This window comes from Camelus dromedarius, chromosome 3, assembly GCF_036321535.1.
Source record: "Camelus dromedarius isolate mCamDro1 chromosome 3, mCamDro1.pat, whole genome shotgun sequence".
Taxonomy (NCBI): Eukaryota; Metazoa; Chordata; class Mammalia; order Artiodactyla; family Camelidae; genus Camelus; species Camelus dromedarius.
In genome coordinates, this window is record NC_087438.1 from 77,233,545 (window position 1) to 77,245,899 (window position 12,355).

The 12,355-nt window shown below is 38.2% G+C and overlaps 1 long non-coding RNA gene across 1 annotated transcript in view; it reads right to left on the minus strand.

Annotated features, from left to right (window-relative positions):
- Positions 1-12,355, minus strand: part of LOC135321071 (uncharacterized) — a 45,657-nt gene that overhangs the window by 1,649 nt on the left and 31,653 nt on the right. Inside the window, exon 2 of the long non-coding RNA XR_010380495.1 lies at positions 3,640-3,737. This is a non-coding gene — a long non-coding RNA (uncharacterized LOC135321071). The remainder of the gene's footprint in view (positions 1-3,639; positions 3,738-12,355) is intronic.

Consider the following 12,355-nt stretch of genomic DNA (forward strand, 5'->3'; position numbering starts at 1 on the left):
GAAACCAGAAAGCTAACTCTCCCCGTTTGGGACTCTGTGATCTTGCCAGCATATTGCTCAGTGCCTCTGAAGTTGTGCGGAGACTGGAAAAGAGGCGCAAACAGTGCTCAGCACCCCCGCTATTTTGAACAAAATGGAATTTAACTCAATACAACATTGCTTTTCTTTTATTCTTCTGAAACCTTTACAATTTCAGTTGCTACTGCTAACTTCAGAGTAGCGGTGGGAAAGTTTTAAACCATATTTTGAAACAGAATTTACTTATCAGAAGAGCAGGGGGAGCAGGGAGGAAGTTTGCAAGAAAGTAACATCTGGCTTGTCTGACACTTTACATTTTTACTTGTTTAACACACATACACGGTGCTTACGATCTTGTCAGGCACTGTTCCAAGTGCTTTACAAACACTAATTAATTTAGTACTCATAACAATCAGGGCCAACTTATCCAGTGCCTAGGGTCCATGAAACACAGGTTTTAATTTTAATTTCTTTTAAAGTCAGGGGAAAAAAATTGAATGTAATAATGACTATATAATAAGGAATCCAGCCTGGATTGTTTGTCTTTAGACCAGTGTGGTTGTAAAGTACAATTTTTAATATTATTTTAAGGAAGAAGGGGCTTGTGAAGGCCAATGTACGTAGGGCCCATGAAAATCATAATACAGTTCTAATAACAACTCGACTATTCTCTTGATAGGCGAGAAAACGGAAGCACGCTTAGGTGGTTTGCCAGTGTCACGCAGCTGGTAATGACAGCTGAGACTCAAGTCAGAAGTCCTGCTTCCACAGCCCAGTAGAGCACGGTGCTGAGCTAGGCTGACATGCTCGTTGATGATTTCACCTGACTGTTCCAGACAGCTAAAAAATTAGCTACCAACCAAAATTTTTGTACTAATTTTGGAAGGTCTGCCATACATTTGTACCTTACTGCCTTATTAATTAGATCATCCTCACCATAATCGACTTTTTTCAAGGATGACACAGTAAGTACCCTTATCCATAGATAACCCTTCTGAGTATTTTTTAAGTATGTTGCACTCTTCTAAGTTTTTTTTTTTAAAACAAGGTTTGACTTGTTGAATCCTCACAACCCTTTGAGGCAGACAGATTTTTATAGATGAGGAAATCAAAGTTAAGAGAGGGTAAGGTGCTTGACTCAGTTCACCCAGCCAGGTGGTAACAATGGAACTCGGGCATCCTGGCCCCAGAGCGGAGCCTATCAACCAGGGAAGGGCAGCAGCTTGGCCCTGTGCAGGCTTTCAGGAGCTTTATTCCCTCTCCTGGTATCTTCAGACCAAGGTGTTATTTTAAGTCTTACGTCAACTTTTCAGGGTATCTGCCTTCTCTCTTCCTGTCAGGCAGTCGGTTGATAATTTTCACGGTGTTTTGTTTCCAGTACTCATGTTTATCACTTGATAAGTCCATGGCACGCCTACTGAGTACTGTGTTGTATTTATTCGCTGCTTCCACCCTACTTTAATTGAAGAACCAGACAGCCCATTTGCTTAGCCCTGTGTTCCAACTAGGATTAAGAAGGCAGAGGCACCCCTCTAAACAGCCTTGGGATCCTTTTATTGCCTGGCCTTGCAAAAGTGATTTTGGATGCTTTGAGGGCTTTTGTTGGTTAATGTTCATTTATTTCTTGGTTTTGAGCTAAGTTTCCAATAGAGAGTGCTGCTAAGTGGCATGGCAGATATTATTATCTGTAAGGGGAAAATACTTTGTATGAAGCCTTCATTGAGCCAGTGGCTTGACAGAATTCTTTTGCAGGGTAACCGCACTATCTTCATGGTCTTTACTGAATGGTGTTCCAAATGACTTTAAATGGAAAATGAGACTCATTGGGCTAGTCTGAATTATTCTTCCCTTATGACTCAACCTTGAATACTAGGCCTGAAGCTGGGAGGTACTCCATCTTTCTACCTGTATATCTGCCTCCCAAAGTCTTTATGGAGGAATAAATGCTTTTCATTAGTTTTGACCCCTACTCATACCCAAATGTCACATTAGGCATATCCTAAATTTGGCCTTCGTGACTATTTCAAAGTTTAAAATCCAACTGGCCAAACCTCTAAGGCTTGAAGACTACTCCAATTTGATTCTTTTCTGTCAACCTCATTTCAGTTCTTGGACTTCACAGCCTTCTGGGGAAACACTGCTACCACGCCTGAGACCTTATTCTGTGTGACTGGCCTGAGAATGCCATGCTGCTTGGGAACTGGTTAGCAAGCCTGCAGAGGCTTGACAGTTTCTGGTCCTAATAGCTCAGGCATCATGGAAATATGTAGAGTCCTTTGTATGTTCTGGAACATTGACTGATATTTTGGATAGGAGGAAAACAGGCAAGCGATGAGTAAATTTCTTGAAACATCTTCATCTGTGTTTAAAAAAAACAAACAAGTTACTCTAGGCTATGACCCAAGTCAGAGTTTGCAAACTGGTGATTCACAGGCTAGATTTGGGCCATAGACAGGTTTTGTTTGGTCTGCATCTTAAACTACAAAACTTTTAAATCATTTACTTTCATTTAAAAATTAGGAAATTTTGCCAAAAAATTTCCAGACCTCTAACTTCATTTGCAAATTGAGTGATCTGACAGCATTGGACCCATATTCCTGCACAGCAGCAATTAGCTAGAATTGGGTAGCACCTGGCTGCTTTAGATAGCTCAGGCACCGCCCCATTTGCCGCAATCCATTTGCAGCCCGATTTGCTTATTTACCTTACCTGCCTGTGCCCTGGAGGCATTGGTTTTTGTGTTCCCTACTATGAGTCAATGAAGGATATAAGCTCAAAGGTTCAGAACCACAGTACCTCTACTTAGTTTTCTGCTTAGTTAGTACAATCTTAAAAATTAATATTGAAAAGTAATATATGCTTTTGAAAAATAAAACAGAAGTGTATACAATAAAAAGTATAAGTCCAGTGACCTCACTGATCCAAAACTCCCTTTCCTCACTCTCCATAAATAATATTGGTAATAGTATTTTTTGTATTCATTAGACATTTTCCATGACTATGATTTTTAATCCAACTGGGGTTATCTGCTTTTTGTAAGATTATATGTGCATATAAATATTGGGTCCTACACTTGTGCAAAGAATGATGTGTTATATTAAAGTAATTATCTGTATAATTAACAAAAAGCTATTGCTGAAATGTCCAAATATTGGGAAAAAATGTTTTTTAATTATCTGACTAATTGCTTTAATTAGTCATCCTTTCAGCTCCTTTTTTATGGAAGGAATCCATCCATTCATTAGACATTCACTGATTTCCTATTATATCCAAGGCACTCTGCTAGGTAAAGTGGGGAATGCGGAGGTGAATTGAAAATAAGATCAACAACGTTAACATAAGAAGAAAGGTGATTAATTCTTTTCCCAAAAGGAATGAAGTAAAGATACTAGATTTTGAATTAAACACACATATTTTCGGTAGACAAAGTCTAAGATTTGAGGGGTTGAAAAAATCCTGGGAATAATCCAAACCTGAAAAGATCAAAAGAAGAGGTTCAGCTGAGTGGGGAGGACATGGGTGATGCAGAGTTGGTAGGAGGTGGACCAGTCAAGCACTGAGCCCTGAGGTGAGTATCAAAGGCCAGCTCAGTGATAAAGCATGACTTCCCAGGGTACAGACCTGCAGGCTTTTGGTCTGTGTTCAGGCAGGTAAAAACCACGCTGGGCATATGACTGTGGTTCCTCTTCTCTACTGAGCAGATTTCAATGACAACCATGCTAAAATGAGAGAGTAACACAAGTAGAAATAAAATTAAAGATGTGTTCATGAGAGATTTAAAGAAAAAGAAATTTTGCCTTTGAAGTCTTGTATCTCAGTTACCTGGAAACAACTTTTTGTTGTTGAATTTTCTCCCTGAATTAGAGAACAGTAAAAGCTGCCAGTCTTTAAGGAAATAAAAACCCAAAGCCAAACCAAAAGTCCATATGGTTTCCTTAAGGCTTTATCCTCCTGTAGTCTTTCAGACAGTTAAGGCCTCTTAGAAATAAAAGAAAATACCACTTTTATAGATCTGTGGTCACTTGTGGATGGAGCATTAGCACCACCCTTTAAAAATCCTTTATTTTGATCCCCAACAACTTGATGCTCTTAGATGCTCAGCATGGATGAGGAGTTTAACGTGTTGATCACCCACTGTGGATTGGGTGCCCCTGAGGAAACACAACTGTCACCCAGATTTGGGTGATGTGGCAGTCAACATGTTAAGAGCTATACAATTCTAGTTTTACATATGCAATAGCTATATAAGATATCAACATCGATTAAAGCTTGGTGAAGGGTATATGAAAACCTCTAAACTATTTTTGCAATTTCTTGTGAGTCAAACTATTTCAAAATATAAAGTTATTTTTAGAAGGTGAAAGATTGGTACAATTTGAAGAGAAACCAGAGCATATGTGAAGTTATTTTTCAAATGATCACACAACCAATTTTTATTTTGCTCTGGAATGTTGTATCTTTTGTTTTGAATGCCTCAGAAGTTCTAAATTAAAAGCTTCTTACTTAAATGATTTTATGGATAATACTAATTGAAATACCAATGAAATTCAAACAAAAATATCTGTTATTAGAAGAACATTTTATTGTCTTTTGAGTCAGCTAGGCTAGATTTCTTCAGTGACAAACTTCACAGGATAACTCAATTTCTCTTTGCTTTGCTTTAGGTATGAATGAATGTCTTTATAATAATCCCATAAATCTACATTTTGGGAGTTATTTTGTCTAAATAGTATATGAATAGAGCTGTTTAAAATACCAGCAGTACCATAATCAGCAACTATTTATTGGTACTACTTTCCTAAAGGGTTTTTCTTTCTACAACACATGTTATATCAGTCTGTAAATGTGTTATGTTATATAAAACCAATTAATGCCTTAATTCTGTACATTAAAAATGCTTTAAATCCACTTTGAAATAATATTACAGGCCCTTTTAAAAAAATTTAATGCTATAGTTTCCTACACAGGACTCATGTCCCAGGGGATGTTCAGGTTGATTCATACTAATTGTCTAAATTGAAAAACAAAGATGTGACCCAAAGCAGTGGTAGTGTCAATATACCTGTGCCAGTGGTCTTCAAAATTAATTTAGCCAACATTTCTACACAAGAATCTTCATAATAGATTAAGAAAAATTTTCTTATATTCATATTTCTAGCAGGTAGTGAGTATTCTTTTTGGGGGGAGCATGTATCAGTAATTTACATATTTCTATAATTTTGTGAAAAAAAATACTATGATCTTGTTAGTGAATCATCACAGTAATTGTCCATCCTTTCCATTCAAGAAAACATATAATTTCTGGTTAGAAAGGATCTTGATGCTAAACAGCCCAATTGACTGTCTATTGCTTGAATCTGCTTTTTCAGATCTTCACAAGCATTCCTCTATTTAGAGTTTCATGCTTTGATCTGCAGAGCCTCAGGTCTCAGAGACAGTGCTTTGAGGGCTACTATGGGGAAGAGGTGGGAGGACCTGGGAAAAGCGAATGCTGACCTGGCATTGATCCCATTCTCCTCATTCACTCATTGAACAAGAGCAGCTGATATAGCATCTGATTCATTTAGTCAGCTTCTGCATCAGATTTAATTTGCAGAAAGTGTTCCATTGCTCAAGGAAGTGCCCCTTGAGCTGAGCCTTAAGAATGTGTAGGAGTTAGCCATATAAAAATATGGTAACTGACACAACCACTAGAGTGACAAAATATGTTGCCTTAAATAAGCTACAGAGGAGTGATGTCAGAGAAAATGGAAGAGTAAGGACACCCCAAGATTCTTTATAAAAGGAATAAGAAAACTGGCAAAAATTATCAGTCAACTTTTTCAGAACTCTAGATACTAACCCCTAAGGCCTGCAGAAATCTGAGGAGTGTTTATTCAGGAAAAAAGGCTGACTCTTGGTTAAAAAACAGTGAGACTTGTGGCATTTTAACTTCTCCTATTCTAATTCTCCTTCTCTAGCTCCACAGTAGCCTTGAAACCAACAGCCTGCAATCATGTTGAAAACTGGTAACCTGGCAGTTAGCAGACGTTGCAGAATGGAGTTTGGACCTCTTTCAAAGCCTCATTCCCAGAGAATTATCATCATTTGACTCATCTAGTGGTCCCTGGAAGACCCTACTTGCAAGGCTGTCTATATTTGATGTGACTCATAATGGAGTTCATCTAGTGGGAAAAGCATTTTTTAAGGGCTGTTTTTCCAAACAGTTAGTAGCAATTGTTAAGCTTTGTGGCTGTCAGGGATGATAGATAAAGTTGAGATAAACAATAGGCTAACCAAAAAGTTTTAAAGAAAAAGATGAGGAATAAAATGTCCTAAGGGACTTTGGAAAGCTCTCACATATTCCTAAGAATCTAGAAGTTCATACCCATGTATGGGGCTATGTATGCCCAGAACTCTGCAGGCTATGGAAAGACCAGATAAGGCCCTTAGCTCTCAGCTCTGGATGACCTTGAGGGTCCACACAAATAGAAACTGAAGGCAAAGGCCGAGTTGTTAACTTCGTGACTAAGTGTGAAAGGCACACTCCAACACATACACAGAGCCCCTTGGCAAAGACTGGGAGACTTAAGGGTTCCACACATGGGTTCCTCTGCCCAATAATTACCTGACCAGTAAGGTAACTGAGCAGAGACTTTAGCAGCCACACACAACAAAGAACATGAGCCTTATTATGTAGAAAAGTTATTAAAACAAACACACCAAATATCAACAACAACAATGCTGGGAAGGGAAGAGACTCTGATTTCCACAGTTGCCACAATTTATTATTTAAATGTCCAATTTTTAACAAAAAGTTACAAGTGTGCCAAGAAATATGTGTGCCAAGTGTGCCAAGAAAATATGTCCCTTTAAAAAGGAAAGAAAATAGCAAATAATAGTACCTGTCTCTGGAGAAGCTCAGATATTGAAATTACCAGGCAGAGACTTAAAATTAGCTATTAATCAATAAACACAAGAAAAGATGCTCACATCATTAGTCATTAGGGAAATGCAAATCAAAAGTATTTTATACCCACTAGGATGGCCATGATAAAAAAGATAGGTAATATTAAGTGATGGAGAGAATGTGGGGAAATAGGACCCCTCATACATTCCTGATGTCAAGGCAAAATGGTACAGCTGCTTTGGAAAGTAGTTGGAAGGTCCTCAAAATGTTTAACATAGCATTACATACAACCCAATAATTTCACTTCTAGGTATATGCTCAAGAGAATTAAAAATGTATGCTAAAGCAACAAATTTTACATGAATGTTGATAGCATCATTATGCATAGTAGCTAAAAAGCTGAAACAACCCAAATGTCCATCAACTGATGAATGGATAAACAAAATGTGGCATATGCATATGATGAAATATTATTTAATCATAAAAGGAAATAAGTATTAATACTTTATGGATAATCTTTATGATAATTAATTTTATGTGTCAACTTGACTGGATCATAAGGTGCCTAGATACGTAGCTAAACTTTATTTCTGGATGTGTTTGTGAGAGTGTTTCCAGGTGAGATTAGCATTTGAATTGGTAGCCTGAATAAAGCAGATTGCCCTCCCCATTGTCGATGGGCATCATCCAATCTGCTGAGGGCCTGAATAGAAGCAGAAGGCAGAGGAAGGAAGAATTTTCTTTTCTGTCTGACTGCATGAGCTGAAACATTGGTCTTCTCTTGCCCTTGGACTGAGATTTGCACCACCGACTTCCCTGGTCCTCAGATCTTTGGACTCAGACTAAACTATATCACTGGCTTTCCTGGGTCTCCAGCTTGCAGACAGTGATCATGGGACTTCATTTATATGACATGTCCAGAATAGGCAACACCAAAGAGACAGAAAGTAGGTTAGTGGTTGCCAGGGACCATGGGGGGTTGGGTAGGGCGGTGGAGTAGGGAATGGGGTGTGATTCTAATGTAAATGGGGTTTCTTTTTGTGGTAATGAAAATGTTCTTGAATTAGACAGTAGTGATGGTCACACAAACTTATGAATATGCCAACAACCGCTGAACTGTACACTTTAAAAGGGTGAACTTTATGGCTTGTGAATTATATCTCAGTGAAAAAATAGAATAAGCTACACACTAGATAGACCACACTGAAATTATGTTAATAATATGAGAAATTTTGCTTAAATGTGATCTTATGAAAAAGAAGAGTAATGAAGGGGGGAGAAGAGCAATAAACATTCAATGAGGATTTCCTATGTGTCAGGCATTGTAATGGGTGCTAAGGACAGGGAGGGAATAATTTATAGTTCATGCCCTTAAGGGGTCCAGTTTAGAAAGTCTAAAAAGGATGAATTATAATAAGAATCAAGAAATGCTGTGAAAAGAAGCACTTCTAAGAGAATGAGAAACCACATACTGGAAGAAATACTATATTTTATATATCTGACATATAAAAGAACTTGTATGCAGAATATATAGAGAATTCTCAAAGCTCAAAAATAAGGAAATGAACACTCCAACTGAAAAATGGACAAAAGATTTAAACACATACTTCACCAAAGAAGATATAAATTAGGACATGAAGAGATGCTCAATATCATTAGCCATTAGGGAAAAGCAAATTAAAATGATAATGTGATATCACTACAAACCTGTTAGAATGGCTAAAGTTAAAAAGACCGGCTATGGTAGGCTGAAAAATGTCCCCTGCCCCAAAATATCCACATCCTAATTCATGGAACCTGATACTGTTACCCTACATGGCCAATAAGGGGGGAAGGGTGTCTTTGGAGATGTGATTGAGTTAAGGATCTTGAGAAGACTATCCAGGTGGATCCTGAATGCCATCACAAGGATTTTTATGACAGAGGCAGAGGGAGATTTCACAGACAGAAGAGGGGGAGGCAATGTGACCTGAGAAGCAGAAACAGGAATGATGTGGCCACAAGTCAAGGAATGGTGGCAACCACCAGAAGCTGGAAGAGGCAAGAAACAGATTAGCTCTTAGAGCCTCCAGAGGGAATGTAGCCCCACTAACATCTTGATTTCAACTCAGTGATACAGATTTTGGACTCTGGCCTCTAGAACTATGAAAGAATACATTTCTGTTCTTTTAAGTCATCAAATTTATGGTAATTTGTTTCAGCACCCATAGGAACTAGTACACCAATCACACCAAATAGCAGTCACTTTGGGAAACAGTGGCAGTTTCTTAAAATGTTAAATATACATCATCATGTGATCTAGCCATCCCACTTGTAGGGAAATGAAAATATATATCCATAAAAAAGACTAGGACATGAATATTCACAGCATATAGTTCCAAACTGGAAACAATCTCAATGCTTATCAACAAACAAATGCATTAACAAATTATAGCATATCTATACAATGGAATACTACTTAGAAATAAAAATAAACCAACTGTTGATATATACTACAATGTGGATAAATCTCAAAATAATTATTCTAAATGAGAGGCCAGACCAAAAATAAAAAGTACATACTTTATAATTCCATTTTTACAGAATTCTAGAACATGCAAACTAATCTATGGTGACAGAAAACAAGCCAGTGGTTGCATGTGCAGGGAGATGGGGCCAAGAGGGCATGAGGTGATAAATATGTTTATGATCTTAGTGATAGTAATAGTTTCACAGATGTATACATCAGACAAAATCTATCAAATTCTACAGTTTAAATATGAGGAATTTATTATACATCAATAAAACGGATTAAAAATAAGTATACTCTAAAAGTCATCCACAGGGAGCTGTGGTAGCAAAGAAAATGAGGGTTCCCTGGAGCTGATGGCCCAGAGGCCTGGGACTTAATTCTTTACTCAGCCCAGTTGTCTTGTCACTCTCATTTTTGGAATGAAAGTTGCCTTGAACCAGGGTCAGAGGTTGGGCTGCTGCTGTTCTAGAAACAGGAGCATGCTTGGAGCACTGGTCTAAGAGCTGTAGACATCTTGGGATACTCATATTCCACCTAATGACTGGTCCTTGAAGGCAAGCCGCAGGGTCCCCTAGAATGTGCAGAGTGGTGCTCTAGAGAAAGACAGCACAAGTAAGCTGATGCTGAAGCTGGAGTGATGTAGGCACAAAAGCAGGGCCAGGGCAGATGGTTCGGGGGCACAGAACACAGCAGTAGAGAAGGTAGAAAAGGGTCTAATTTATATGACAAAACTTATTTTGGTGAGTGTAATCTCATTCGCTTCAAAGGCAAGAAAAACATCGACAGGTAATCAGGGCAGTTTCTGGCATTTTCTGAATTGCTTCGAATATCCACAAATCATATTGATGTGTCCCTAGAGCATCTACTTAAAAGAGCAAAGAAACACTTTATGAGATAATTTAGTGGATTAAATGCCAGAGGCATGTTCTTGAAACATGCGTTCCTCTTTGTACATGCGTGACTTCTCTTTGTTACGAAGCACCATAGATCCCAGTTGAAGTGATTTGCCTAAAGCTCAGATCAGGTATCTAGCAGGCCAGCAATGTTCTGTTTCTTGTGCTGTGGAGGCACATGCTATTTAGCTTTACAAGGTATTATCTTGATTTCTAAAACCGATTAGCCTCTGCAGCTCCAGGCTATTGTGCATCTAAGTCTTTCCTCAGCAAAAAATGAATTGGTAGCTTCTGTAAAATATATGACAAATGCTGTGATTGTATGGGTTAGGATAAATCAAGCAAGGTACTGGAGAATAAACCACATTAAATATAATTTAGTCCTTCATTTAAATGACAAATATCAGTGGTCTCCTTACAGGGTATATATGGTATATATTTATTACTGAACCAGACTTGGGTCTGCTGGTGAGGTAATGGGGAGTCAATATCATCAGCCTTCTAGTTCCAACTGGTCTGGGGTCTACGTGCTGGTGGTCAGCATACAGTTAATTTTTTACACCTAGTGGGGGTTTCAGTATCTGCAAAAAAGCTCAAAGGACATGGCTCAGAATTATTATTATGTCTATTATCTACAGCCCTTGAGGAGGCACTTTGTTTAATAGCTAAATAGTATTGTTTTGTCGTGCTTGACTGTATTCCTTTCTTTCCGCATTTTCTCACTTCTCTGATTAAACGTATTCTTTGGAACTTGGGGAAGGCCCAGGAGGCTAAAGTTTTTCTATAGATAAGAGGCAGGTGAAAGACACTGTGGGATAGGGGGAGGTATATCCTAGGAGGGCCCCACTGGGTCCTGCTCAGTTACGTATTGAAAGTTAAGCCTGGTAGCTATTGTAAATCTACCAGTCAATTTTGATTCCTCCTAAATGGCCTAATCAATCTATTTTTTCATGCGCTATTTCTAAAGGGTAACCATAAGTCACCTTTGAATATATTAAGGATTCTGGCAGTGATGAACATGGCTGTTGCCCTCTGGGTCAGTAAGATGAATTCATGTGTTGCCAGGTCCTGGCAGGTGTTGGACTAGTTGAATGTGTCTCATTTTGCTTTTTATTTAATAGTCTGTTAAATCAGACATTTTTTGTTTCCATTTTTTCCAACTAATCATTAAAATAGTGTTGGTGATATTCAATAAAAATTATCAGTTTTTATTTTTCCTCTCTAAGTTATGTCTCAGTCAGCAGTTACTTCTAAGTACTTCCACGATGTCTTCCAACACATAGTACAAAATAGGAGACTCAAACTGGCTGTAATCTTGAGCCATCCAGAAAAGCCTAAGTCAAGAGCATTGTATTGGCATAGAACTGGTGTCAAATAAATGATCTTGATAATTGCCTCTGTTATCTTCTAATCTGCATACCTTATACTGCAAAAAAAAAAAAAAGTTTAAGAATAGAATAGTGTATGTTTTAGGCATGTGTACCTAATCAAATTTTTGATGATTCTTGAGGCAGTTCTTTACTTTGTTACATTTAGAGATTTTTCTCCTCTAACCAATTCATGTGATGAGTGGTCTTTGAAAACCCTTCATCGGCACCTTCCTTCCCCTTCCTCCAGGCCTCAGAGCCCTGCATTGTTGGAGCCACAGGGATGCAGAAAGCTGGCTGTCTTTTCTGGCAGAAGTTTGGCCTAGGCGCACCCCCACAAGCCTATTCTTTACTTTTTCTTGTTCTTTTTTAAAACCTCCAATCAAGGAAACTGAGATTCAAAGCAAAATCAATCGAAATTCTTGATTGAGGAAAGATTGGGATAATAGCCTCCAATCTAGAGCTGCTTTTTTTTTTTTTTTTAGCACAACCTCTTTTTAGTTTCTGATTAGTCAGATCACTCAGTCACTGCAGGCTTGTATTGGGGCAGAATATCCTATCCTCCTAGATGCAAAAAACTAACAAAAGAAGAAAAAAGGTGGAGGGATAGATCAATCAGTCTTAGGGGACCAAAAATATACCTTGAGAGATGATCATTATTTCAAAGGATCGCTTT